This window comes from Cherax quadricarinatus, chromosome 40 (assembly GCF_038502225.1).
Source record: "Cherax quadricarinatus isolate ZL_2023a chromosome 40, ASM3850222v1, whole genome shotgun sequence".
Taxonomy (NCBI): domain Eukaryota; kingdom Metazoa; phylum Arthropoda; class Malacostraca; order Decapoda; family Parastacidae; genus Cherax; species Cherax quadricarinatus.
The window spans coordinates 21,999,422-22,025,805 of NC_091331.1; the positions used below are offsets into that span (position 1 = coordinate 21,999,422).

The 26,384-nt window shown below is 40.8% G+C and overlaps 1 protein-coding gene across 11 annotated transcripts in view; it reads right to left on the bottom strand.

The window, feature by feature from the left end:
* LOC128687335 (alpha-(1,3)-fucosyltransferase C-like) overlaps nucleotides 1-26,384 on the bottom strand; it is an 82,181-nt gene that overhangs the window by 43,024 nt on the left and 12,773 nt on the right. Inside the window, exons 1-3 of one of the 11 annotated variants that reach the window (XM_070092779.1) lie at nucleotides 16,453-16,548; nucleotides 15,695-15,769; nucleotides 1-104 (exon numbers count right to left, since the gene is read on the bottom strand). The exon at nucleotides 1-104 is cut by the window's left edge and continues 329 nt beyond it. The gene's annotated coding sequence lies outside the window, so the exon portion shown is untranslated. Of the gene's footprint in view, nucleotides 105-15,694; nucleotides 15,770-16,372; nucleotides 16,559-26,384 lie in introns of those variants that run through there. The other 10 variants (XM_070092784.1, XM_070092780.1, XM_070092787.1 and 7 more) reach the window with 10 other exon arrangements.

The window sequence follows — 26,384 nt, forward strand, 5'->3', positions numbered from 1 at the left end:
CATCATCCTGCAATTTGTTTACATGCTGCCACATAATCTGTCTTCTGCAATTACTGAAATCAGTCTCATCTTCTTACATAGCCCGCACTTGATTACTCCATTTTCTGAAAAAATCAAAATCAAAATAATAATAATAATAATAATAATAATAATAATAATAATAATAATAATAATAATGAGTAATAATAATAATAATGAGTAATAGTATATTCACAAAAATGCCAATTCCGTGAGTCATTCATTTCAGAGATTTTGAACAAAATACAATTTTTGGTAATTCTAAATAATAATTACTCCATCCTCACAAATGCCACAAAGCTTAAACAGAATAAATCAACGATGAACTCTGATAAAATTAGCACACTCAATAAATCATTTACAAATCCCCTAATTTTGACTTTATCTGAGCGTTTATTTCCCAGAACTAGGGGAGGCAAACTCAGAGCATTATATAATACGAAAAGAAGCGCTAAACGTACTAGGATCATACAGAAACTCAGAGCAAAGATAAGGAATGACGTTAATGTGTGTTTGAATGGCCTATCTTGGGGGGGGTGAACCCCCTCCCACCCCGGACAGTTCGAAGTGTCGTAAGTGGTAACTACGTCAATCGAAAGGAAAAATTCCACTGAAAGTGAATAAATTTAGGTAAACCTCTTTTTTTTTCATCCTAGTGATATTGTACTTTTTCTTTTCGAACCGATTTGTTGAACGCAAGTGTCCAAATAATCGCGGAACTTTTTAACCGTAACCTAGGAGGCTCTTCACTTTTCATTAAATTTAACGCAAACCGTTACAAACTCTCAGTATCCATACACAACAATAGGTAATTATTAACATTATAAAGACTAGAATCTAGTCATAGCTAATATTAGTTAAATTATCAACATTCAACAATTTAATAATCTTGGCTTATAATGAGTTGTAGCTTAGCCTAGCCTAGCCGAGCCTAGCCTAGCAGAGCCTGGCAGAGCCTTGCAGAGCCTAGCCTAGCCGAGCCTAGCAGAACCTAGCCTAGCCGAGCCTAGCCTAGCAGAGCCTAGCAGAGCCTAGCCTAGCCGAGCCTAGCAGAACCTAGCCTAGCCGAGCCTAGCCTAGCAGAGCCTAGCAGCCTAGCCTAGCCGAGCCTAGCATAGCAGAGCCTAGCAGAGCCTAGCCTAGCCTCGCCTAGCCTAGCCGAGCCTAGCTTAGCAGAGCCTCGCCTAGCCGAACCGGTAAAACTTGGCTACCACGGTTTTAACTTTCATGTTGCGGCAGTCGACCATGTTAACTTCCTGCTTCTCACACTCACGCATTTATTTAATTGATATATGCTGTAGCGTAGACTTTTTTTTAATGAACGAAACAACAATGATAACTAATATTTGAAAATAATGTTAATTGTTGCGTTTTTATTCAGAGAATGAAATATTCCAGTACAAAACTGGACTGTGAAGAAGCATAGACACAAAAATTATTTGGGCAGATTCATGTTCCAGGAAACAGCAACAACCAACATCACAGCACAGAAATCAGTTATAGAATATCCAGGACCATGTCCGGATGACTGCTACACATCATGCACACCGACATGATGTAGATGATGGAGCGGCAATGTTGTGGTGTTTATGTGGTGCTTTTGGTAGTGTTTATGATCATGTGGTGGGCTGTTCAGGATCATATGGTGGTGTTTATGATTATGTGGTGATGATTATGTTGGTAGTCTTTACAGTGATGTGTATGACATTTAGATATAATTTCACATTTACTTATACAGTATATGTTGTGAAACTGAGAAACATTTTTTCACACGTAAAGTATTTAGGTTTTTGGCAATGTGTTTTTCAGTTAATTTATTCATAAGAAATTAACATAAAATTAAAAAAAATTCTTTTAAACCCCTAAAATCATAGAAAAAAGTAAATAGCGAGTAATTGTTTTCCTGCACAAAGTTTTTATTATTTATTTTATATTAGAAATGAAATTTGATTGTTTGAACTTTTTGTGGCATGTTTTTTAAATATCAATTTACAAAGTTTCTTTCTTCTCTAGCCAACATATAGGGAGCTGCAATCAAAGTCATCAGCACAAGTTTGATAAAACGGAAGTATCTGGACGATTACATAAAGTACGGATTTGTCCCTCTTCAAAATGAGTAACACACAACTCCCTCCCAGTGCGTGATATGCTTCAAGACTGAGCGAGGATGGGATGCGGCCTTCACGCTTGGAATGCTATCTGGCGACAATTCATCCCGAATTTGCCGACAAACCCAAGGCGTTTTCTGAGGCGTGAAAATGTGTCCTTGAAGCGAGCTAAAATCCTCAGCAGGGAGTATTTCGCCAACTGACTACAAATATTATTGAGGCATCATACAAGATAGTAAAGAACAAGAAGAGCCATACAGTCGGAGGGATCAATGATCCGTCTCAAGACATTGAAGATCAAGTCATCAAACAGATACGGGCATCTCCTGCCTTTTCAGTACAGTGTGATGAAACGACTGACGTTGCTCAGTGTTGTCAGCTGCTGATGTACGCTCGTTTTGTGTCAAGCGACAGCATGAAGGAGAAAATGCTATTGTGTCATTCCCGGAAACTTCTACAACGGCAACAGATATCTTGAAAGTGGTACCGAACTTCTTTGAAGAAAATCGATTTTCGTGCAACTCGCTAGTAGGAGTTTGTACAGAAGGAGCTCAGGCCGTGCTTGGTTCGCTATCCAGTTACGTTAATATGATGAAACAAAAGAGTCCCTCTGTTATTGTTACGCACTCCGTCATTTATCGGAAAGTTTTAGCATCCATGACTCTACTTGCTGAAATTAAGAATCCTCTGAAAATGGCCATCAAGGCAGTAAACGTCATCAAAAGTTCGACGGCCACTAGTTCAAACAGCTGTAAGGACATGGGCTGACCATCAAGCCTTGCTTTTCCACACAGGCTTTCGAAGGGAAACATGGTCGGGTGGCTTTGCGATCTGCGAGATGGAGTATTAATATAGTTGCAGCAGAAACCAGATCTCCATGAAAATTTCCAGTTCGAAGGATTTCACCTGTTTCTCGTTCATCTGCGGGAATTTTCGAAGCGCTGAATTAGAAGAACATGACGAAAATAGACCTCGGGAAAATCCGAATAGAGGATGGAAACATAACCTTTTTCGACTTGAATTCTGGTGTCTCGCTTGGTCAGCTCGATTCAAAATTAAAAAAAAAAAGTTATTGCTCATCTGACTGACCTTAAGACGGAATTCGTCTGCTACTTTAGTGATTTGAATGAGAAACATAAGGCCTAGAAATTCATCAGGAACCCATTCCAGTGAGACGTAGCTGATGTTTCGGATGAATTGAGGAACAGTTCCTTGAGCTGAAATTCAACTCCTCGGCTAAGGACGATTTCAAAACTCATGATCTGGACATGTCCTGGAACACATACTTTCATGTATACTCCCTGGTCTCACGTCAAGGTGCACGGATTCTGACGACATTTGGATCCATGTATCTTTGTGAAGCTGAATTTTCTGCGCTGCTTGCTGTCACATACACAATCTCATGCTCACTTGTTTGGGATCTGGTAGCCTAGAAGCAGTGTCAAAAAATTTCACTGTTTTCTCACTTTATATGTTGTTTATATGCCATTTGTTCGTTAAACTTTTGAATAGTAAAAAATATTCAAGTTATAAATGGAAGCTAGTTTCTCAGTTTTCCTGTTTAAATAAGGACTTTTTTTTTAGAATTTGATATGAAGGAGGGGGGGGGGCGTGGAGATGATGACCAACTGCGATATGGGGGGCGCCACCCAAAACAGTTTAAGAAGCACTCTTTTATATAAACAATGGACTGTTGCCTCAGATGTTTTTCCATCCACATCACCTTCACATTAGGGATACATTATCGCCTTCACATCAAGGACACATTATCGCCTTCACATCAAGGAGACATCACTGCCACATTCACATCAAGGAAATATCACCATTAACACCTACACATCAAGTTGATATCATTTACATCACATCAAGGTGCCATGATTAACACCTCACTATAAGGTTCCATTATTAACGCCTTCACAAAAAGAGGGCCATCAATAACTCCCTCACATCAAGATGCCATCACCAACACCTTCACATCAATGTACCATCATCACATTAAGAAGACATCACATTCACATCAAGGTGTTAGCATTAGCACCTTCACTTCGAGATACTATCACCGCAATAACATCAAGGTAGCACCTTCACGTCAAGGTCCCATCATTACTGTCACATCAAGAATTTATAACCTTCATTCTACTGTATTATCAGCTGACATGAAAGGGCTAAAAAATCGAATAGTCCGCAAGTCATATTTCTAGTGACCAGGCGGCTTTAGTAGCATGGTCTAAGTCTGTGCATAATCCTTTTCACTTAAGGTAAGGACAGGACTCGTGAGGACTCTACTTCATGTAGTCTCTGCATATCTACACCATTTATCATAAGGAAATGTTCTTCAGGCTATGCATAAATCTCAAGTTCTAATTCTACACATTGTGTAGACGTCAGTGACAGGGTGCATCTTCAATCATCTTCCTGATGGACAACAAATCCTATTTTACTGCACTATAACTGTTAACATTATGCGTGTAACAGATTACTAAGCAGCTTGGTGATGTTGCCGCTGTGAAGAGGAAAACATTCACAAGCACACAGGTATGACCAACACGTGTCAACACCACTGTGGAGAAATTTTCTCCAGGAGGGGGGTATCAGCCCCCTTCAGCCCTTTCAGCCCTGAGGGGCCACTCAGAAGGGGCGAGCGTCTTGTTTACTGCTAGAGTGAGTAATTGATCACAGATGCTATGCCATGTAATCAAGTGACCTCTGCTCCTTGCAGCGGTGTTGCAACGTGTATTTTTATAAGAGACAATACATTCTTACTTAGCAGGACAATTAAGGAAAATCCTGCTCCCACTTTATTACCATAGTAAAAATAGTGTACATTGTTGTTTCTGCTTAAGACAGCAAGAAACAAACATTCTGCTTTGCTTCATCGAGGAGGTGACAAGGATGCAAGGTACTAGGTCAGCGTTTTTTTTTTTTTTTGTGCTGGGGGCAGTGACGGCATGGAGCGGTGGCGTCGGCCAGACTAACTTTGACTCTACTACGAGACACTGACGCCAGGATAACCAGCAAAGGACACTGATCTGTGCGTTAGTGTGAATAAAGTGTCTCACAAAACACAATAAACTCTTAAGAGAAGTGTGATCAGCTTCTCTTGTGATACATTGTGAACAATAAAGACAAATCTTGTGGAACATAGTGTACCAGTGTGCGTTTCCTAGACAATGGAAGACGTGGACATCCAAGGACACTTCAGCTTCTATCAAGTCACCGATATCTGTCGAAGGTGTTGAGAACACCATAGCTCACGTTACAAAGAGCAAGGTATGTTACGAATTTCTTGTAGATCGGGGGATTGCGCAATTCTTGAGTCACAAGGAGTTTGTAATCAACCTATAATCGGCAGTGTGTGGACTTTTGAGTCCAAACAAGTAAGTATTTCGTCGGCCATCATCGAATGAAATATGCTGACATAACACCCCCTAGGGGTAATTTATACTTACAAATTGTATCTCTTGACAGCCCACTGTTGTGATGGTTTCGACAGCTTCTAGACCTCGTCTGCAGGGGCGGCTGTGTAGACGATTTGCTGTCATTTATCAGCTAAGTGTTTATATTTATAATAAATTAAACACAGCAGGTAAGGCCAAAAATTCTCAACAACCACATACTCACCCCACACAAAGATTCAAATATAGCAATAGAGCGCTGTGTGTTTCGGCCTCGCGGGCCCTTTTCAGCAAGATTCAGCAAACAGTTTACCGAAGACCTCAGTGTGGGGAAGATATATACAGTAATCTTTTTCTTCATGTGGATAAGTTTCTGCCATACACGTTGCCGCGGCCATTGTGGACATACCGTGACTCCCAGCCTCCGCATGAACACCAACACAGTTGCATGAACAAAGGCATTCATACCAACTTAAACAGCAACGTGCCTCATGGTTCAATCAAGGCTGTTTGTTTATCGCAGCGGTTCACTACCTGTGGTCCGCGGACCCATGGGGGTCCACAATGGTAGTTCGGGGGGAAGAAGTGTCTGTGAGCTAAGTTCAAAATTTCAAGAGGCTCAGTGTAAAATGTATGATTACTCACGATAAGGCTGACAAAGATAAAGTTTCAAAGCTGTTTGCAAATCGGCAGGAACAGTATTTTTTTAAACCCTTTTCAACTGCTGGTCTTATTTTATGAGCTGACGAAACGAACATGCCAAACCTCCGTCGAACAATGACGAAGTTTCATTCGGTACAACTTAGACTTTTGGTTGCCTGTGAAAAATGTGTAACCAGAATTGGCATCCAAAGCACTGAGATATTTAATGCCATTCCCCACTACATTTATGTGAGCAGGCTTTCTCCCAATTGTTTTATATAAAATCGATATACAGGAGAACGAGCCTTATCTAGGCTTGAAGCTATCTGCCACTGAACCTGAAATTCGGAACAGTGTCAACAAAGCAGCATCAACCATCTCATTAAACAAACAAGTTCTTTTAATACTGCAATTTATTTAAATGCAAACTCGGTTACGTATGTCTTTCAGCTGAGAGATGAAACTGGGAAAACGAGTTTGTTGTTAGTTAATAAAATTAGCTTAATGAGTAGACAGACCTTGGTGGTGAAAAGCTTGGGAACCATTGGTTTAGCGGAAGACTCACGGATGAGTAAATAATTGTCTATTATTTGTGGAGTACATTATATCTACCATTGATGAAGTACAATAACTGTTTAACAGTACATCTATTTTAACAAAATTAAAGATTTTTCTGAATTTTTTTTTATTTTACTTAGAGAACATGTTCACGTTCTTCCTCGTATATAATTTTTAAATTAACAATTAACCTACAAATTGGAAGTAAAACATAGATATTTCTACCCGACTTGGACCATGATTAAAGTGCAAATGAAAAATGAAAAGCGAGAAAACCAGAAGGGAAAAGTAGTCAAGAAAAAAGACAATCTAACGTATTCTGTAGACGTACTAGGTAAACAACATGATCTTCAGCAAAGAAAGCTTGAGTTAACATTTACGTTAGCAAGTTACTCAGTTCTGAGGCTTCAGCTATTCGCCGGTCATTCTCTCGTTGCAACCTTCTTCCTAATTTTATAAGCTCACTATTTTCATGCATTAAAGAACTTTCTTCTTTCCTACACCCAGTTCTATACCCGACATATCAGTACATTCTCCTCCCTGTGTCGCTATTTTGAAGAATCTTAATATTATCCTTTGTCTGGGCATGAAACTTGCATTTCATCAAACTTTGCTACTTTATCTAGTGTCATTTGTGTATTTTTACATTTTACAAGAACCAGTTATTAAAATTACTTATAAAAGGCTATGCAACATGCTTGGTATACCTTATATCAAAGAATTTTATTTACACTAGGTTTAACCCACAGGGGGAGAGGGGGCTTTATTAACTATTTGATAACGTCCCCAGCGGGAAAAACCATTTATAAATAAAAGCCCTTTGCTCTAAATTATAAGTGTTTTTGTACTATCATGTATTTGTTTACATCCAGAATCCCACATAAGATACCTTGGAACACAGCCACACATATCATGATCCTTTATGTTTTTATTTATTGAATAATTAAAGGAGTGACACTATCTAAAGCTTCCTGGAAACGTAATATTACAAAAATGTAATTCATTCCAGATAAGGACATAAGCTATAACGAAAGGAAATAATATAAATATTCTAAACTTTAAACGCTTTCTACAAGTCACGTTAGTTTTTACTATGATAATTACTGACTTTAGCGCACACGCTTTAACAACTATGTCTTTAAATGTGCAAACTTTAACAGGTATTTATTAAACGGCTATATCCGCGAGTTTAACTGAGTAACCACTGAAGAGAAGATAATTTGAAAAGTACAAGCCACATCCGCTTGTCTTTCACTTTAACACCCAAGATGTGGGCAAATATGAAAAAATAACGAGTCTTTCACTGTAAACTTCCACAAATATTTGCAGATTTTGAAAATGCTCTATTTTTTTAAATATCTTTTTATAAACTAACTTCATCTTGTTGGCAAATGTTAACAAGACAATATTTTTCCTTTTAAATTAATGACGTTGGTAAAAGATTGTAATTTACGTTTTGTTTAGTAAAATCCGATTCACAGAAGAAAAAATCTTTGTCGCAGTTTTGCTAACACAGAATTAATACTAAATTAATTGTGTAACCGTGTATCTTCGATTTAGTTTGTTAGGAAACTTTTCTCACCGTATATATGCTGAGAGTTTTCTTGTCTAATAGTAAATAGGTTACAAGGGAGACCCCAGGTAGATTATATATACCGCTGTACTTCAGATTATATTCAAGTGGGAAGCACTAAACCCGCAGGGGTCATAGTGCTTTGAAATAAAAAGTAATCCGATTTTATCAAAGGAAAAGGAGAAAAACTCCAATTTCCTGGATCAAGAACTCCTCACCATCAACCTCCCTTGAAGAGTAATTGTGTTCAAAGCGTCGTTCACATCGCTTTTATCCACTTCAGTCTTGTCGGTGTTCCCATGTCATCTACAGTACTATTGTTAGCTATTGGATAGCCGGAAAATTTCAAATGTAATCCCAGTAAGCAGAAGGCGAAAAAAAAAAAATACAGGTCAATATCACTAATATGAATAAAATCCCAGTCTAAAGAAAAAGGTAATAAGGAGGAAGTTGGTGAAGTACAACGAGCTGATAAACTTCATTACAAACAACAGCACGAATTTTGAGAAGGCATCCCCTGTCTCACGAAAATGCTAGATTTCCATGTCACCCAAGAAAGGCAGAGATGGGGAGTCTACATAGTCTTAAACTACAGAAAGGCATTTGGCAATACCACGCAGGAGATTGATCCCCAGATTGGAAAAAAGAAACATGGAAACGGTACACAGAACAGGGTTAAAATTGATCAAAAACATATCAGATGAACAGATGAGGAATGAGGGATGAGGAATCACCATAGGAAAGAGTAACAAATAAGACTCCTCAAGAATTATTGCTATTTTTAAGATACGTAATTTAGCAGCCAGATGTAACCAAATCCATATATGCATCGTGTCCTGCTGGCGATTTGAAATTAATGAGGATAAAACTAGGTTTCAAGTAGACTTGGCCAAGAATAATTAATCAAGAGGTTGCCGCATTTCATTAAAAACAGATGCGATGTCACGCAAGACAAAGATGCTGCATGAAGCGTAATGTATACCATATATACCTTACATCATAGGAAGTATACGAGAAGCTGTCTAAACAAATTCTTTTATGAAACCATCTTTAGTTATTTTAATCAGAAAGAAGTGCTAAACCCGTAGGGGTCATAAAGCGCAAGGGGAATGGGAGGTATCCAGATTCGATGTAAAGGAAGGATAAATCCAATTCCCTGGATTAAGAGCCCCTCACCGGTATCAGGACACTTCCAGTGAGGGATCGTGACATTGGTATGGATGATGTGGTAATAATCGTAGAATTACCGACAAAATGTTAGGTAAATGGACACAGATGCAACAAATGTGACATTTTATTGTGGTAACGGCTCCCTTCCCTTCGCCCTTGTGTGACTAGTTAATGGGCCGAGTCGCACCTAAACGTCGTCATAAGTTTCATTCTCCTGTAACTTAATCTTAGCAGAGAAAAATATCAACAGACACGATAAGTAAAACATGCTCAAAGGACTGGACAGAGGAGACAGGGACAGACTACACAAGTAACACAGGAGCACAGTGCCTGGAATTGTAAAGACTAGAGCAACGGGATGTTAAAATCTTCGACAATTTTAAGGTGGTAAAGCAAGTGAAATGAGCTTGAGGCAAGCTTAATACACAGTTTGAAGAGTAGGCATAATAGCGCCTGGGAGGCCAGGAGCCAGCAATGCCGGACAATTGAAGGTTAAGAGGAGGAGCGAAGAGGAACTAAGAGAGGAGTGTACTCGCTGCTTGCGAGTACACTCACCCCACCAGTTCTGTCTCCCCACCCACCACAACCACCCTCCCCAACACTACACTTACCCAATAAACAGTCTTTGGTATGCACTGTGAGAAGAACTTAAGCAATCATGCCACAGTCACAACATTTATATGATATTGTGGATTTTAGACTGAAGCAAGAGAATTGTTGCAATAGGTAAATGATGCCAGTTTTCTGCGAAGTATATATTTAAATATCAAATACTGAATTTAAATACGATGATTTACAAAACTTTCATAAGGCAGTGAAGCACTTTGAAAACTTAACCATAAAAAGCATTTTATTATAAATAAATTGCAAGATATTGCTTCCACTTTTACATCCTAGCAAGTGCTAGCAGCAACAGACTACTGACACCTGTGAGGGAAGCTTATTCAATCACAGCCACATACAGGTGGTTGCTGACCTCCACTCACCCATCACCCACTTCCCTTCTCCCCTCCGCGTGCGCACACACGCACGCAAACCCACGAACCCATTCAAGAACCCACTTACCAACACACACAAATGACTCGACCCCTACAACCACATATAGGTGAGTACACACACACACATAAGAGAAGAGAAAGACAACAAGAATTTAAGTACACAGGAGCGCCACTGACATACATACTATGTAAGGCAATGTAAAATATCTTCAGCAAGAAAGTGGTGAAGCCCATGGAAATAAATAATTTCATAAAAAAGAACTAACATGAACTTAGAGATGGCAAACCTTACCTCATAAAACCTGGTGGAGTTCTATGACACAGTAACATAAGTGAGGCATGAGCAAAAGTGGTGAAGAAACTACATTTTAAAAGATTACAAAAGCCATTCATCACTGTACCTCGCAAGAGATACAAAAACTAACGGAGAAGGCAGGAATAACACGGAATACTATCGTGGATCAAAGACTATCTCAGGGAAAGGAGACAGAGTGACTATCTTGGAAGAGGCAAAAGAATGAACAAGTGCAACAAGTGGGGCTCCACACGGGTCGGTACTGGGACCAGTACTGTTTTAAAATGTATGTGAATGATATACCATAAGGATAGGCAGATGAGTCGTTGCTTCTAGATGTGAAATTAACAAGAATAAAAGCCAAAAAATGTGAACTACACATGAACCTGCTCCAAATTCAGAATTGGTCAGATAAACGACTACTAAAATACAGTCTCACCAAATTACACGAAATGCAAGTTTATAAAAATCGGTGAAGGGTTAATAAGACCACAAATTGAATATAAACTCGGGGAGCGGAAGTTGCAAACCTTACTCAAGGGAAAGATTCAGAGGTCAGCATAGTGTCTAAGGCACTCATCAACAGTGTAGCCTCTGAAACTATTACTCATTTAGCTAACACAGATTACCATTCAGCAATCTCAACAAAAAGTCAGTAATGATACTATATACGACATATGTCAGATCCTTCTTGGAGTATGCAGCGCCAGCGAAGAACCCAAACCAGAGAAATTATTATCCTATTCATGGGAGACCTCTAAACCCAAAGGGGTCATACAGCACTTGGGAAACGACATGCAATGAGGTTCGACCCAAGGAAGAGGGCGGTAGATCAACTTCCTTGTGACACAAACCCCTCATCAATGTCAAGGAACTACATCTGATAAAACATGTCAAAAAACTGGAGATTTTGCGGAGGTTTACACCGACACTCAAGCCAGAGTTAAGGAATAAGAGCTATGAGGTGAGACTTAAGGAGCTGAATCTTATGATATTATGAGGATAGAAAAACCAGGAAAAACATGATGATAATCTACAAAATTATTTAAGGACTTCATAGGGTAGACAGGGATAGACTGTACGAGAGGTAGAAAATAGGTACACAGCACAATTGGAAACCAGATGTGTTTCGGTCGCTGTGCTATCCGAGAAAGGTATCCTCATGTTGGATAACCCCAGCCTCCAACAGGCCTGTTGGATGTTCAGGCCCCTCGCAAACAAAACTTTTACCCCCCCTCCCCTCACTCCAACCTTCCGTAGGACGACCCATACCCCTCTTTCCATCCATTTCAGATTTATACAGCCTCCGTGTCAACCTATTTTGCTCCAGCCTCTCTAAATGCCCAAACTACCTCAATCTCTCCTTGGTCCTCTGGAAAATACATTTAATTTTGCACCTCCTACTAATCTCTAAATTACAAATTCTCTGATACCTTTTGCCTCCATAGATGAGGAGGTTCTTCGTCTCTACAGATTCTTCAGTGCACCATCCACTTTTTTACCTTCGTCATTTCTATGGTTCACCTCACTTTTCGTAGACTCATCTCCCGACAAGTCATCGCTAATATATCTAAAGACATTAACTTCATCCTACTCCCTCCTTCCAATCTGATATCCAGTCTTTCATTACCTATTTTTTTCTGTCATGAGCTTGCTCTTTCCTATCGTTTTTAACTTCCTTCTTTTACTTATCATCCCAAATTCGCGCACGAACCATTGTAGCTTGTCTTTAGATTTTTCCAAGAGCATCGTGTCATCTCCCCCCCCCCTCCCCAAAAAAAAGAAGACAACACAGTAAAAGAAATGACGGGACTATTAAATTTAAAACAATTGTGCCAGACAACATGTCTCCATGGGTGGTGAGAAGAGAAAAACCACCGAGTGAGCAAATATTAAGGATATTCAACCAATCTGTCCATTAGAGACAACTGCCAGAAAATTAAAAAAAAGGGCAAATATGGTCCTCATATATTAAAAAGAGGAACAGACAAAAGACTGAATTATAAGCCTGTTACTAACATGCATACTAGTTTTGAATAAGATATTATGATAAGGGATGTTAGAACATTTAGAAGAATTACAGAAAATCAGCACGGATTTAGGGATGAAAAATTCTACCTTACGAACATGCTGAAGTTCTATGACAGAGGCACAGAGATAAACAGGACAATCAGGGTTGTGCATTGCAATTTCTTGGATTGCAAGAAAACATTTGATACAGTGCCACACTAGAGATTAGTCAAGCAATTAGAAGAACAGGTTGGGTTAAACGGCAGAGTACTCCACTGGGTCAAATGGTATCTGAATGACATGAAAGTGAATAACAGGAAGGTATGAGATATCAGAATGGAAAAGATCAACCAGTGGGGTTCCCCAAGGATATGTATTAGGAACGCAAAGGTTTCTAATATACGTGAACGACCCACCAGAGAGAACCAGGTCCTATCACTGTTTACTCAGGATGTAAAATTAGTAAGGAGAATACGAACAGCAGAGTACAGTGATAAACTTAACAGATGTGATCACACAAGTGGCTTCCCGAGTTCAACCCAAACAAATGAAAGGTCATGCAAATTGGAGATGAGAGCAAGCCGGACACAGTACAACATGAATATCAGAGAAGTGAGTGAAAAGGGAGTGAATAGGATCTAATGACAAATATAACACCAAGCACATCACCAGAATTACACATACAATGCACGTCACCGGCATATGCAAGATTAGCAATCTTCAGAAGAGCATTCAAAACCTTGAACAAAGACACCTTAATAAATGAATATTCGACATATGTAAATCACTGATCACGCGGCCTCTGGATGGAGCCCACACTCTGTGAAGCTCGTGGAGAAGCTCAAAAATTATTCCGGCCAGACTAATGTTAGAACTGAGAGGGATGCACTGTAAGGAAAATTTGAAAGCACTGAATCTGTAAACTTTAGTGGAGACATGTAAAAGGGAAGACATTACGACGTGCCAAATCATAAGAGGAATTGATAAGGCAGATAGGGACAGACTTTTTTCAGTTAACTGCAATTAACGATCAAGGGAACACAGATGGAAGCTGAAAACGCAGATGAGCGACAGGTATGCGAGGAAATATTTCTTTAGTCTCAGGGTGGTAGACAAGTGAAATGACTTTGATATGGTAATGGTTAATTCAATATACAACAACGTCTAAAGGCCAGAAATAAATGATGTTAGCTATGAGTATCGACTCCCACAACAATAGGTGAGAACACACATGAGCCTAGCACGTTGATGAGAGGAATTGACAAGGTGGATAGGACCAGAATGTTTCAGAGACGGTACACAGGAACAAAGGAACACAACTGAAAGTTAACTACTCAGATGAGTCATAGGGATGTTAGGAAATATTTCTTCAGCCTTGGAGTTGTTAGGAAGTGGAACAGTCTGGAGAGTGATGTAGTGGAGGCAGGATCTATACATAACTTTAAGAAGAGGAACGACAAGGCTCTTGGAGTGGAGAGAGTGGATCTGGTATCGACTAGCGAAGATTCTGGTCCAGGAGCTATGGCATGACTCCTGCAACCACATTTAGGCGAGTATATATAGATGTACACACCCATAAGGCGCCTACTGCTATACTGAATTCATCACGCCTACACACAGGTGCCTGCCCTCACCACCGTTAGTACATCACTTTCTCTGTGCTAACCTCTAACCTCTAAGGTCATCAGCATCCTTACATCACGCCTCTGGGTCGAAATTCCTTCAGACAGATTGTGTGGTAGAAGCCACTATCACACTACGCTTTGTTCTTTACCAGTGTGCTGTTCTCTCTCAACTCCTTCCCTGTTACCGTTCATCCCAGGTTAATCCATCTATCCATTCTTCCCATTTCATTCAATAATCCATCTATCAATCCCTTTCTCACTCCTCATTCATTCATTTCAGTCTCTTTCTGCCTCCACCTTAATTCATAATTCATACCTCCCTCCATCCCCTCTTCATTCATACATTAATTAATCCTATCCGTCTATTCCTACGCTCATTCTTAATGAATCACCCATCTAGGGGATCGGTACATATTTTCGTCTTGGCCAGGAAACGTCTCACTTGCAGTTCTTGGATCTATTAATTACATGACCAAACTAGGCTTTTATTATCTACGTCTAAAGACTCAGTATATATGCTGTAGATTTTTAAGCCTCTTATATATATTGAAATAAACCAAGAATATCATGAAACATGATCGAATGATACATTCAACAGCGAAGGTTCTGCCTTATGCTTGTCGTCAGTACCGCTTGTCAGGTATTTTAGATGTATTCAATTTTTTTTTGCGAGTGTGATGGAGGAGAACGGGGGGGGGGGGGAAGTGGGGGTTAATACACCCAGTGACCGGCACACCTGCACTCTTACCATCCCAAGTTGGGCCAGGTAACTGGCTTACATGAGATTACGACATTGCTGCCCCTAGGCCATTAAAAAAAAATAGCTGATACTTGCCACTCCAACTGTATATAAAACAATTTCGCGATTTGTCGTTCATGTCTTTGTCTAATGAACATGATTTAAAGTGATGAACTTGTTACAAACTCATGATCTAAACTAACACATGCTAAATTTCTCTCATAAAATGTTTGGTACTTTAGGTTAGTTCCCCACCACTAGTACATGAATGTCAAGTAGCGCTGCAGCATCAATATTCTCAACCATCTCGCTTAGAACTACAGTTGTTGAGTTTGAAGAGACAAATATCTTACATTAGTTCCCTTAATTTTCAAGAACATACACTCCCCATCGAAGCTAACTTTCTAGCAGCATTGAACTCTCTTGTTATATTAATCTATTTATATTTAAGAACATCATAGCTGTTTTAGGAAGAGGAAAAACAGGTTTAGTCATTCATGAAAACGTTTCTTCAAGTGCAATGTGTATTTTAATGTCAGAAGTGCAATGACGAGATTTTTTACCCTTCTCATCTGTACACCTGTGTGTATAATCTTCACCTGGCTCTGGTATCCTGCCACTCTGTCCGACCAGATAATCTGAAAAATTAATTTTGCTCTCATTACTTTGTACACACAGATTATTATTATTATAATCAAAAAGAAGCGCTAAGCCACAAGGGCTATACAGCTTTGTACACACAATGGGTAAATGCCGGTCTCGTGTTTACCCTTGTCGAACTGAACCTTTTTCTAGATTTAGGAAAGCCCATGTACCATCTCGCTATTATTATCAATAAAAACAAAGCCAGTTATTGAATAGGAAAATACGCACTTCATCTCAAGCAAGAAATACAAGTTTTTTTTCTCTAGAACCTGATAATCAGGTTTTAAATTTACTTCAAGATCAAGTCGGGTGTACGTATGTATGTTTGTGGCTCTCTAACTCTCCTCTGGATGTACGTTTCTCAGATTTAATTAATAAAGGCTGCCGCTAGTATCAGTTCTGTAAACAAAACTTGTTTGAGCTTCACTGAAATGCACAAAAATATTGAAGGTCCTAGGTGTGTCCTGGGTATAAGAGTACAAAACTTAGTCACGCACTTGGTTGAAAGAATTAATGCGATATAAGATGTTTCTGAAACCTAAACACACCATAGAATCTTATATCACAAACAACCATTTGAGAATACATATACACACAAGTAAAACAACTTTCCCCTACACACGCGATCGGTGCTTTTCTTTGCTCTAGATTCATGAAAGTCTTGAAACTTAATTACAGATGTTGAAATACGCGTTCAAGAGTATGTTGAAGATGGTGGAGCAGATTTAATGAATGCGCTCACCACGACCGTCACGAATACACTACCCAAGCTGCTGCCTCACTCACATGCGCTGATCTCTGGCTTCACGTTGCTACAAGTCGTCATTGTACATGGTCGCACATGCTATGTAAGATTCAGCAGGTCTCACCTTTCACTTTAAGTGGGTTAAAGATCCTTAGGCATGAAAACTGATCAATAAATTAAAGACGTATACAGATAAGTTAATCAGGTTGGCTGATAAGTGCGATGTTCGACTCGAGTTGCCACACAGCTAAATTCCAACGCACGTTCTTGTGGAGTTTGGAAGGTGTCCTGCGATATCCTTGTTTATTTGGTTCTTGTCTTGAAGGAATTCAACCTCGAACTATACAGGTTATACGCGACAGTTTTTAACTGTACATGTGGAAAGTACCAGCCCATCCACATTTATCAGGTTTTCTCACGACTGTTGAGTGACATTGTTAATAGCTTCAAGGACACTGACAGCCAGCCTGTCAAAAAACACTGGACTTATGCCTAGGGTACATTGCAGTTTTTTCTCATGGAGTATATTCTAGTTTGTTCTCGTTGTGGTAAGAAAACATAACAGTTCACTCTCGTGGCTGTTACTCGTGATAATTGTTTGTTAAAGTTGTATATTACTCGATTCAAGTTCAGTGCGTCCCCGCTACACTAATGTACCTGGGACACTGATAATGGTGCATCCCAGCTACACTGTCTTTCTTGGAACACTGGTGATGGTGCAGCCTAGCTACATTGTCGTACCTGGAACACTGATGATGGTGCATCCTAGCTACACTGTTGTACCTGGAACACTGATGATGATGTGTCCCAGCTACACTGTGTACCTGGAACATTGATGGTGTGTCCCAGGTACACTGTGTACTTGGAACACTGATGATGGTGTGTCCCAGCTGCACTGTGTACCTGGGACACTGATCAAAGAGGGAAGGAAAGGGGAAGAACTGCTGTAGTAAAATAGTCAAAGATTTCTGGCACGATAGGTAAGCGATTTTATTTTTAGATATTTCACATAAATTGTATTTTCAATTTTTACCCGAAAGTTACGTGTAGTCACTTCCGGGGGTCACCGCCCCCGCAGCCTGGTACAGGTCCAGGCCTCCTAGTGGTGTGCCTGGTCGATCAGACAATTTGTGCTCCCCGCCCACAGTCCAACGTATGCACCTCAGCCGGGTTGATCAGAACTTGACTTGAGGAAATTATGTAGTTCCCTCTGGAAGCCAGCCAGGGGATTGTTGGTAATTCACCTTATGCACTGTAGGAGGACGTTGAAGGTCGTGGTGTCCTCACTCTGAGTTCTCTCCCAGGGTAGTCACCACAACCCTACTTTCCATTGGAGGTATCTTGCAATTTCTGCCTATCCTCTTGCTTTCTTAGTAGTTGTGGCATTGGTGGCTACTCTGACAGCGTAGGTCACCCAGTTCTCACAGGCATAAAAAAAAACATACACAACGCAATAAAAAGAAGGATAAAATGAAACATTAAAAGCAACGAACACTCAACACAAATAAATACTATCGTGCCAAGTTAAACTAGCCAGTGTCATTGAAAACTCCCCATTTAATTAGTGAATTAAAAAAATAGTCCCCTGAAAGGTCTTCAGGGTCCCTACAGATATCTCAGTAATTATGAAAATGATGCTAAAGAAAGAGATCCCTAAGTCAAAGGTAAACTGTCCCTTATGCTTGCATAAGGAATGATTTCGGTGTGTAGGTTTGAGACCAGTTTTTTTTCCTGGTACATTAAATTATAAAATGGTCGCTAAATCCTATAGCCGAGAGACTTACGCACTGGCGTGGAGTTTTAGAACTCAACTGCCATAAGTTCAAACCTCACCCGTTCCGTGGTCAGTTGCATAATATGTGATCTAGTGGTGGTGGCTGAAAATTGAGTTATTCAGGTTGCTTGCTGATTAATTACCTATAACTACTTAAGTCAATACCTAACAATTTTTTTTTTTTTTTGGTTAGGTTAGGTAAGGTTTGTCAATATCAGGACAAGTGTTTCCTGACGCGGGTCTTAGTCATATGATGACCCGCCGCTGAAGCTTTAGGTCATCTGACCGAGGTCTTCCGCTGGCTTACCATTCACCCTTTAAAAATTATGGTTATAATTATAACCATTTTATTATTAGTGGTCTTTTCGTTTTTTGGTTCACCCTACGTAGGTGGGAAACGGCCGGTGAGTAAAAAAAAAAAAAAACTTATCCACAGGATTTGCTTAACTTGTACATAACCGTTTATGTAGGTAGAGCTAATGTGAACACTTATGATATTTTACTGGGGAAAAGTTTCGGTCATGGGACCATATTCTCTCCAACATGTTTCCAGTAAACAAGGACCCAGAACCAAAACGTTTCCATAACAAAATGTCCTAAGTTTTGGCTCATGTTTCTTGAACCACAACTTGTCACTATTATACACCAAGTTTTCACCATAACTTATATTGTTGACAGCAGATACTGGACTCACCTAACACTGTCTTGATGTATAAGACAAACATCTGAGTATCTTCGAGAGGAGTTCCATCCACCAGACTCAGTGACCAGAGGCTTTGTCAGTCTAATACAGAGACATGAGTCCCGAGACTTGCGGAAGGAAATCCAGAGGTGGAAATAGTGCAGTAGTAACAATATTAATCTTTATTTCTACAAGTACTTGATACCACTTACACAGACCTAGCTGACATCAGTGACATACTATATAGAAAGCCCCTGGTTATGTAGAGCATTTCGGGCAACTTAGGTTAATTTTGTCCCCAGGATGCGATCCATACTAATCGGCTTACACCCAGGTACGTATTTACTGCTAGGCGAAGAGGGACAACAGGTGTCTTAAGGAAATACTCCCAGTGTTTGCACCCATACTGGGGATCGAACTACGGACACTCAATGTGAGCTGAGTGCGCTACCAACCGAGCTACGGGACACCCTTGGTCACACAAGCGTTGAGGGGACCTCTCAGAGGTGTAATCTGCTTTAACTCCTTTTACATTGGTTTTATAAATCAAATTATTTTATACATTTAAATATGTTAGACTTAGGCTGTGAAGACCCAATAAACTCATGCAATGTGACTTACGGCTTCACTGTCGTGGGTTGCACACCTTTGAAAGGACCTAAGAAAAATTTCATTGGAAATAAGCCACGATAATTGGCTTTCTATAATTTTTCTGGATTAATCCTACAGGATCATTAGGATTATTCCTAATAAAGTAGTCTGCTTTTCTTGACACATTTCTATAAGATTTCTTTGAACTTTACATTACTGAAGTTTACCCAGTAACTCTCTGAAGTCTTCTTTTATGTTCAATCACTATAGAAAACGAATATATACTTTTAAGGAAACTTATACTAGTGAAATATATATTACGATAGCTCAAATGTAAGATAAAATAAAATATAATTTTGTTCGGATTTTTAACCCCATAGGGTTAGCCACCCAGAATAACCCAAGAAAGTCTTGTGCGTCATCAAGGACTGTCTGTCTTATTTCCATTAGGGTCCTTCAATCTAGTCCCCTAGGATGTAATACACACTGGTCGACTAACACCAAGGTATCTACTTGCTTGCTAGGTGAACGGGGACAGCAGGTGTAAGATAACACGCCCAACGTTTCCACCCGGCCGGGGACTGAACTACGAACACTCAGTGTGTGAGGAGAGACCGTTACCTACCAGGACAGGGTTACATACAGGTACATATAAGCATAATTATTATACCTAGTAACCTGTGTAAATTACCTAGAATAACCCAACAAAAAGGCAAAATGATCTATTTCTTTTTTAATGTTGCTGCTTGGCAGCTGCACTGTCAATACTCGGCAGACCTTGCAACATCACCCCCCAGCGAAAAGCAGGGGCGCCATGAGTACGCGGAGACAACACAATAAATGTTAGGGGCCCATGATTGTTCAAGTGCCTCGGAGCATACATAAAAGGGATTAACAATAGACACTTAAGTCAGTATGTGGCCAGCCGGGCTGTGGTTCGTCCGTCGGTTTGCGTGCGGCCAGCAGTAACAGCGTGGTTGATCAGGTCTTCATCCACCACGAGGCCTGGTCATGGACCGGGCGGCGGGTTGATATGGAAAACAGTTTCCCAAGAAACTGTAACACAGGATCTCAGTCTCCTATAGCACACCTCAATCCAGCTACTTATCTTGGTAATACATAATATATTGTGAAGGAAGAATATATTCGCGGTATTATAATACTGAATCATCAGAGAACACTTTTAAAATTGATCATTAATGAATACTACCATCGGTTAGCGTCGTCCTTTCAAGACTTGGAGATGGATGTTAATGGGATATGCAACGGATGTATCCGTTGCATACTCATAGGTCCGAATGCGTGGAAAAGAATTTGAAGATAATTATGTAGATTTACGAAGTACGTTTTAGAAATACAAATAAAACTGGAAGTATGGCAGTCCCAGCTATGGTAAGGACTGTTAGAACAGGTGTGATTATAATGGTTCCTGGCATCCATTATCGTCATATCAGTATGGCGCAATTCGGCACGCATGTATTAGTGACGTACGTAGGACAACAGAAGACGTGCCCTATATGTGCTAGTGTGTGGAGCATTTTGAAAACGAGCGTCCTAAACGTAATGTACAAATACCAGGATATCGTTCAAGAAGTAATGCGTGAGGTCTCGACTGTACCAGTGACCACAGTGATAGTGACACGACGAGTTTTAAAGTTCACCGGCCGGACAATGGTATGGACGACCTGGTAGTTCAACGGGTGGAGAGGGTGGCAAAGGACATATCTAAAGAACATAAGGATACTTCTGTGCTGTGGTCACAGGAGTGTGAGGCAACGATGGACGAGAATAATGACGCTGATGATCTAAATGTGCAGGATTACTTAGACGCTGAGCGACATTAAGAAGAAAAACGTACAATGGGAAAGAATAATTTGGGCTGCTTATAGTATGTGTTGTTAATTCATTTAAAAAGTAAAAGATTCCAGTAGATATAAGCCACACTTTTTGGATCTCTAGTCTTCCTAGATTAACTCTTCAGGGTGTTCCACGGACACTCACAAGCTGAGTGACCGTGGTTCGATCCCCGACATGAGTGGAAATGCTAGGCATGTTTCCTTACACATGCTGTCCCTGCTCATCTAGCATTAAGCAGGTACCTGGATGTTGGTCGACTATTGTGGATGGCATCCTGGGGGACGAGACTGAAGGACCCCAATGGAAATAAGACTATACAGTCCTTGATGGCGCACTGACTTTCTTGGGTTATCCTGGGTAGGAAACCCTCGACTGGTCCGAACCCTCGACTGGTCCGAACCCTTGACTGGTCCGAACCCTTGACTGGTCCGAACCCTTGACTGGTCCGAACCCGTGACTGGTCCGAACCCTTGACTGGTTTCAAACGGTTTCGTTGGACAATAAAGCAGACTGTAAACGGATGGGGTTGTAGGCGCCCTTATAAACACAAACATTAAATATAAATCAGGAACGTGCACGGTAAGCTGTCCAATATATAAAAACAGTTAGAAACAGAAATACAAATAGCTAGAGCTTCATTTAAGGAGGTTATTAATAGAATATTCAAGAGGTTGCTAGTAGAATTGCAGTAAATCAACCATTCAAATCATTATGAAGCTGTGTGTAGTCTGTGGTCAGTCAAACAAACGGGCTTCCACATGGGTAAATTGTCATTTTTGTGGAAATTGGTGTCATGCAGATATCCAAGAACTAGCTACAAGCAGTGTTAAAACAGGGAAGTGTTTTTGGGTATGCCCAAATGAGATAAATCTGTGGACTAAAATCACAAGGGTATTAAAAGAGGACAACATCAAAGCTGCTTTCATAGAAAACCTGGAAGCTTTCTACAACAGATGGGAACATAAAAAATCTGGGCTGAATGGTACTGCCCTTGATACTGGCCATGTAGTCAGAAACTGTAAGGCTGGAGATGAAGTCCTGGTAGTCAGTAAATGTGGGGCTGATAGTGCTGTCCTGGGAGACAGTAACGGTGAAGCTGGAGGTGCTGTCCTGGGAGACAGTAATGGTGAAGCTGGAGGTGCTGTCCTGGGAGACAGTAATGGTGAAGCTGGAGATGCTGTCCTGGGAGACAGTAATGGTGAAGCTGGAGGTGCTGTCCTGGGAGACAGTAATGGTGAAGCTGGAGATTTTGTCCAGGTAGTCTGGAATTATACGCAGGAAGGAATACATATAAATGACCTCATAGGGGACAGGAGCCATAGTAAGGAAACAAGTGTAGTCAAAGATAAGATAAAACCAATATTGCAAACTAGAAATACCGCAGGAAATAGCAAACAAGAGGACTCCACTAGCAATAGTGAGGATATATTACCAAAAACAACTGGTGGGAGCTCCATTGTTGGTGCTAGGGAGGATAGAAGTAAGACAGGGAAACATGCACCAACAGGGAATATAGTCACAGAAACCCAAGGCAAACGGAAACCAAGCCTGTGCACATACTATGCACTTGGTATCTGCTGGCATGGGAAATCTGGAAAAACAGATGGGACGTGCAACTATGACCACCCTAGAAAATGCCATGCCCATATGACAACAGGAAAATGCAAACTCCCTTCCTGTAAGCTTTTTCACCCTGAACTGTGTACCTCTTCAGTACAGGAAAGACTGTGCTATAACTTAAATTGCCAGGCATACCATCTAAAGGGGACAAAAAGATACAAAACATCCAGGCCATGGGAAAACCTGGGTAGCCACAGCCACTCAAGAGGGAGAGGTTTTTTAGTGCCAGGAAGGAAAAAAAACTGGCAGGAAATGGCAGAAATCGTACACCAAATCCAGTCATTCCTGGAGTGGAACCACAGTCGATGGCCTCCACTTCAAACCAACAGATACAGATACTAATGCCGGAAAAAAAATCCCCCCCCAGTACCAACAATACCACCAGTCCGATGACATTCTTCTTTGCAAATATACAGGGTCTAAAGCCAGCAACAAACAACAAAATACCTTTCATCCGTGGACTGCTTGCAGAGGCAAAGGCAATGTTCGCGGCTTTCACTGAGACCCACATAAAGGATCACTTGGACAACGAAATATGGATCCCAGGTTACAACCTATACAGATGTGACAGAGTAAACAGGCAAAAGGGGGGGAGGTTGGCCTGTACATTGCAGAGTCACTTGTTTGCACAGAACTGCTTAATGCCTCAAATGATGTAGTGGAAGTTTTAGCAGTAAAGGTCGAGAACCAAAACCTAGTCATTGTGGTAGTCTACAAGCCTCCAGATGCAACATCCCAGCAATTCCAGGAACAGCTGTTAAAAATTGACCACTGTCTGGAAAATCTTCCAGCTCCTGCACCCAACATCTTGCTCCTGGGGGATTTCAACTTAAGGCACCTAAAATGGAGGAATATAGCAAATAATATTGTTGCAGTAATAACACCAGGAGGCAGCTCTGATGAAAACTCACACTCACACGAGCTTTTAAATCTCTGCACAAAATTCAATTTAAACCAGCAAATAATAGAGCCTACTAGACTGGAGAATACACTAGACCTCATCTTCACTAACAATGATGATCTGATAAGAAATGTCACCATATCAAAAACAATATACTCAGATCACAACATAATTGAGGTTCAGACATGTATGCGTGGAGCCCCAGACCGACATAATGAGACTAGTCACGAGGGAGCATTCACCAAATTCAACTTCAATAACAAAAACATAAAGTGGGACCAAGTCAACCAAGTCCTAACCGATATAAGCTGGGAAGATATACTAAGCAACACAGACCCCAACTTATGCCTAGAACAGATTAACTCGGTGGCACTCGATGTATGCACAAGGCTTATTCCTCTAAGAAAAAGGAGGAGTAGATGTAAAATAGAAAGAGACAGGCGCTCCCTTTACAGGCGACGGAAAAGAATAACAGAGCGGCTAAAAGAGGTCAATATATCTGAAATGCGTAGGGAGACACTGGTCAAAGAAATAGCAAGCATCGAACTTAAGCTAAAAGAATCCTTTAGGAGTCAGGAATCGCGGGAAGAACTAAAAGCCATAAATGAAATCGAAAGAAACCCAAAGTATTTCTTCTATGCCAAATCAAAATCGAGAACAACGTCCAGTATTGGGCCCCTACTTAAACAAGATGGGTCCTACACAGATGACAGCAAGGAAATGAGTGAGCTACTCAAGTCCCAATATGACTCAGTTATTAGCAAGCCGCTAACCAGACTGAGAGTCGAAGATCAAAATGATTTTTTTATGAGAGAGCCACAAAATTTGATTAACACAAGCCTATCCGATGTTATCCTGACGCCAAATGACTTCGAACAGGCGATAAATGACATGCCCATGCACTCTGCCCCAGGGCCAGACTCATGGAACTCTGTGTTCATCAAGAACTGCAAGAAGCCCCTATCACGAGCCTTTTCCATCCTATGGAGAGGGAACATGGACACGGGGGTCGTCCCACAGTTACTAAAAACAACAGACATAGCCCCACTCCACAAAGGGGGCAGTAAAGCAACAGCAAAGAACTACAGACCAATAGCACTAACATCCCATATCATAAAAATCTTTGAAAGGGTCCTAAGAAGCAAGATCACCACCCATCTAGAAACCCATCAGTTACACAACCCAGGGCAACATGGGTTTAGAACAGGTCGCGCCTGTCTGTCTCAACTATTGGATCACTACGACAAGGTCCTAAATGCACTAGAAGACAAAAAGAATGCAGATGTAATATATGCAGACTTTGCAAAAGCCTTCGACAAGTGTGACCATTGCGTAATAGCGCACAAAATGCGTGCTAAAGGAATAACAGGAAAAGTCGGTCGATGGATCTATAATTTCCTCACTAACAGAACACAGAGAGTAGTCGTCAACAGAGTAAAGTCCGAGGCAGCTATGGTGAAAAGCTCTGTTCCACAAGGCACAGTACTCGCTCCCATCTTGTTCCTCATCCTCATATCCGACATAGACAAGGATGTCAGCCACAGCACCGTATCTTCCTTTGCAGATGACACCCGAATCTGCATGACAGTGTCTTCCATTGCAGACACTGCAAGGCTCCAGGCGAACATCAACCAAATCTTTCAGTGGGCTGCAGAAAACAATATGAAGTTCAACGATGAGAAATTTCAATTACTCAGATATGGTAAACATGAGGAAATTAAATCTTCATCAGAGTACAAAACAAATTCTGGCCACAAAATAGAGCGAAACACCAACGTCAAAGACCTGGGAGTGATCATGTCGGAGGATCTCACCTTCAAGGACCATAACATTGTATCAATCGCATCTGCTAGAAAAATGACAGGATGGATAATGAGAACCTTCAAAACTAGGGAGGCCAAGCCCATGATGACACTCTTCAGGTCACTTGTTCTATCTAGGCTGGAATATTGCTGCACACTAACAGCACCTTTCAAGGCAGGTGAAATTGCCGACCTAGAAAATGTACAGAGAACTTTCACGGCGCGCATAACGGAGATAAAACACCTCAATTACTGGGAGCGCTTGAGGTTCCTAAACCTGTATTCCCTGGAACGCAGGAGGGAAAGATACATGATTATATACACCTGGAAAATCCTAGAGGGACTAGTACCGAACTTGCAACCGAAAATCACTCACTACGAAAGCAAAAGACTTGGCAGACGATGCACCATCCCCCCAATGAAAAGCAGGGGTGTCACTAGCACGTTAAGAGACCATACAATAAGTGTCAGGGGCCCGAGACTGTTCAACTGTCTCCCAGCACACATAAGGGGGATTATCAACAGACCTCTGGCAGTCTTCAAGCTGGCACTGGACAAGCACCTAAAGTCAGTTCCTGATCAGCCGGGCTGTGGCTCGTACGTTGGTTTGCGTGCAGCCAGCAGCAACAGCCTGGT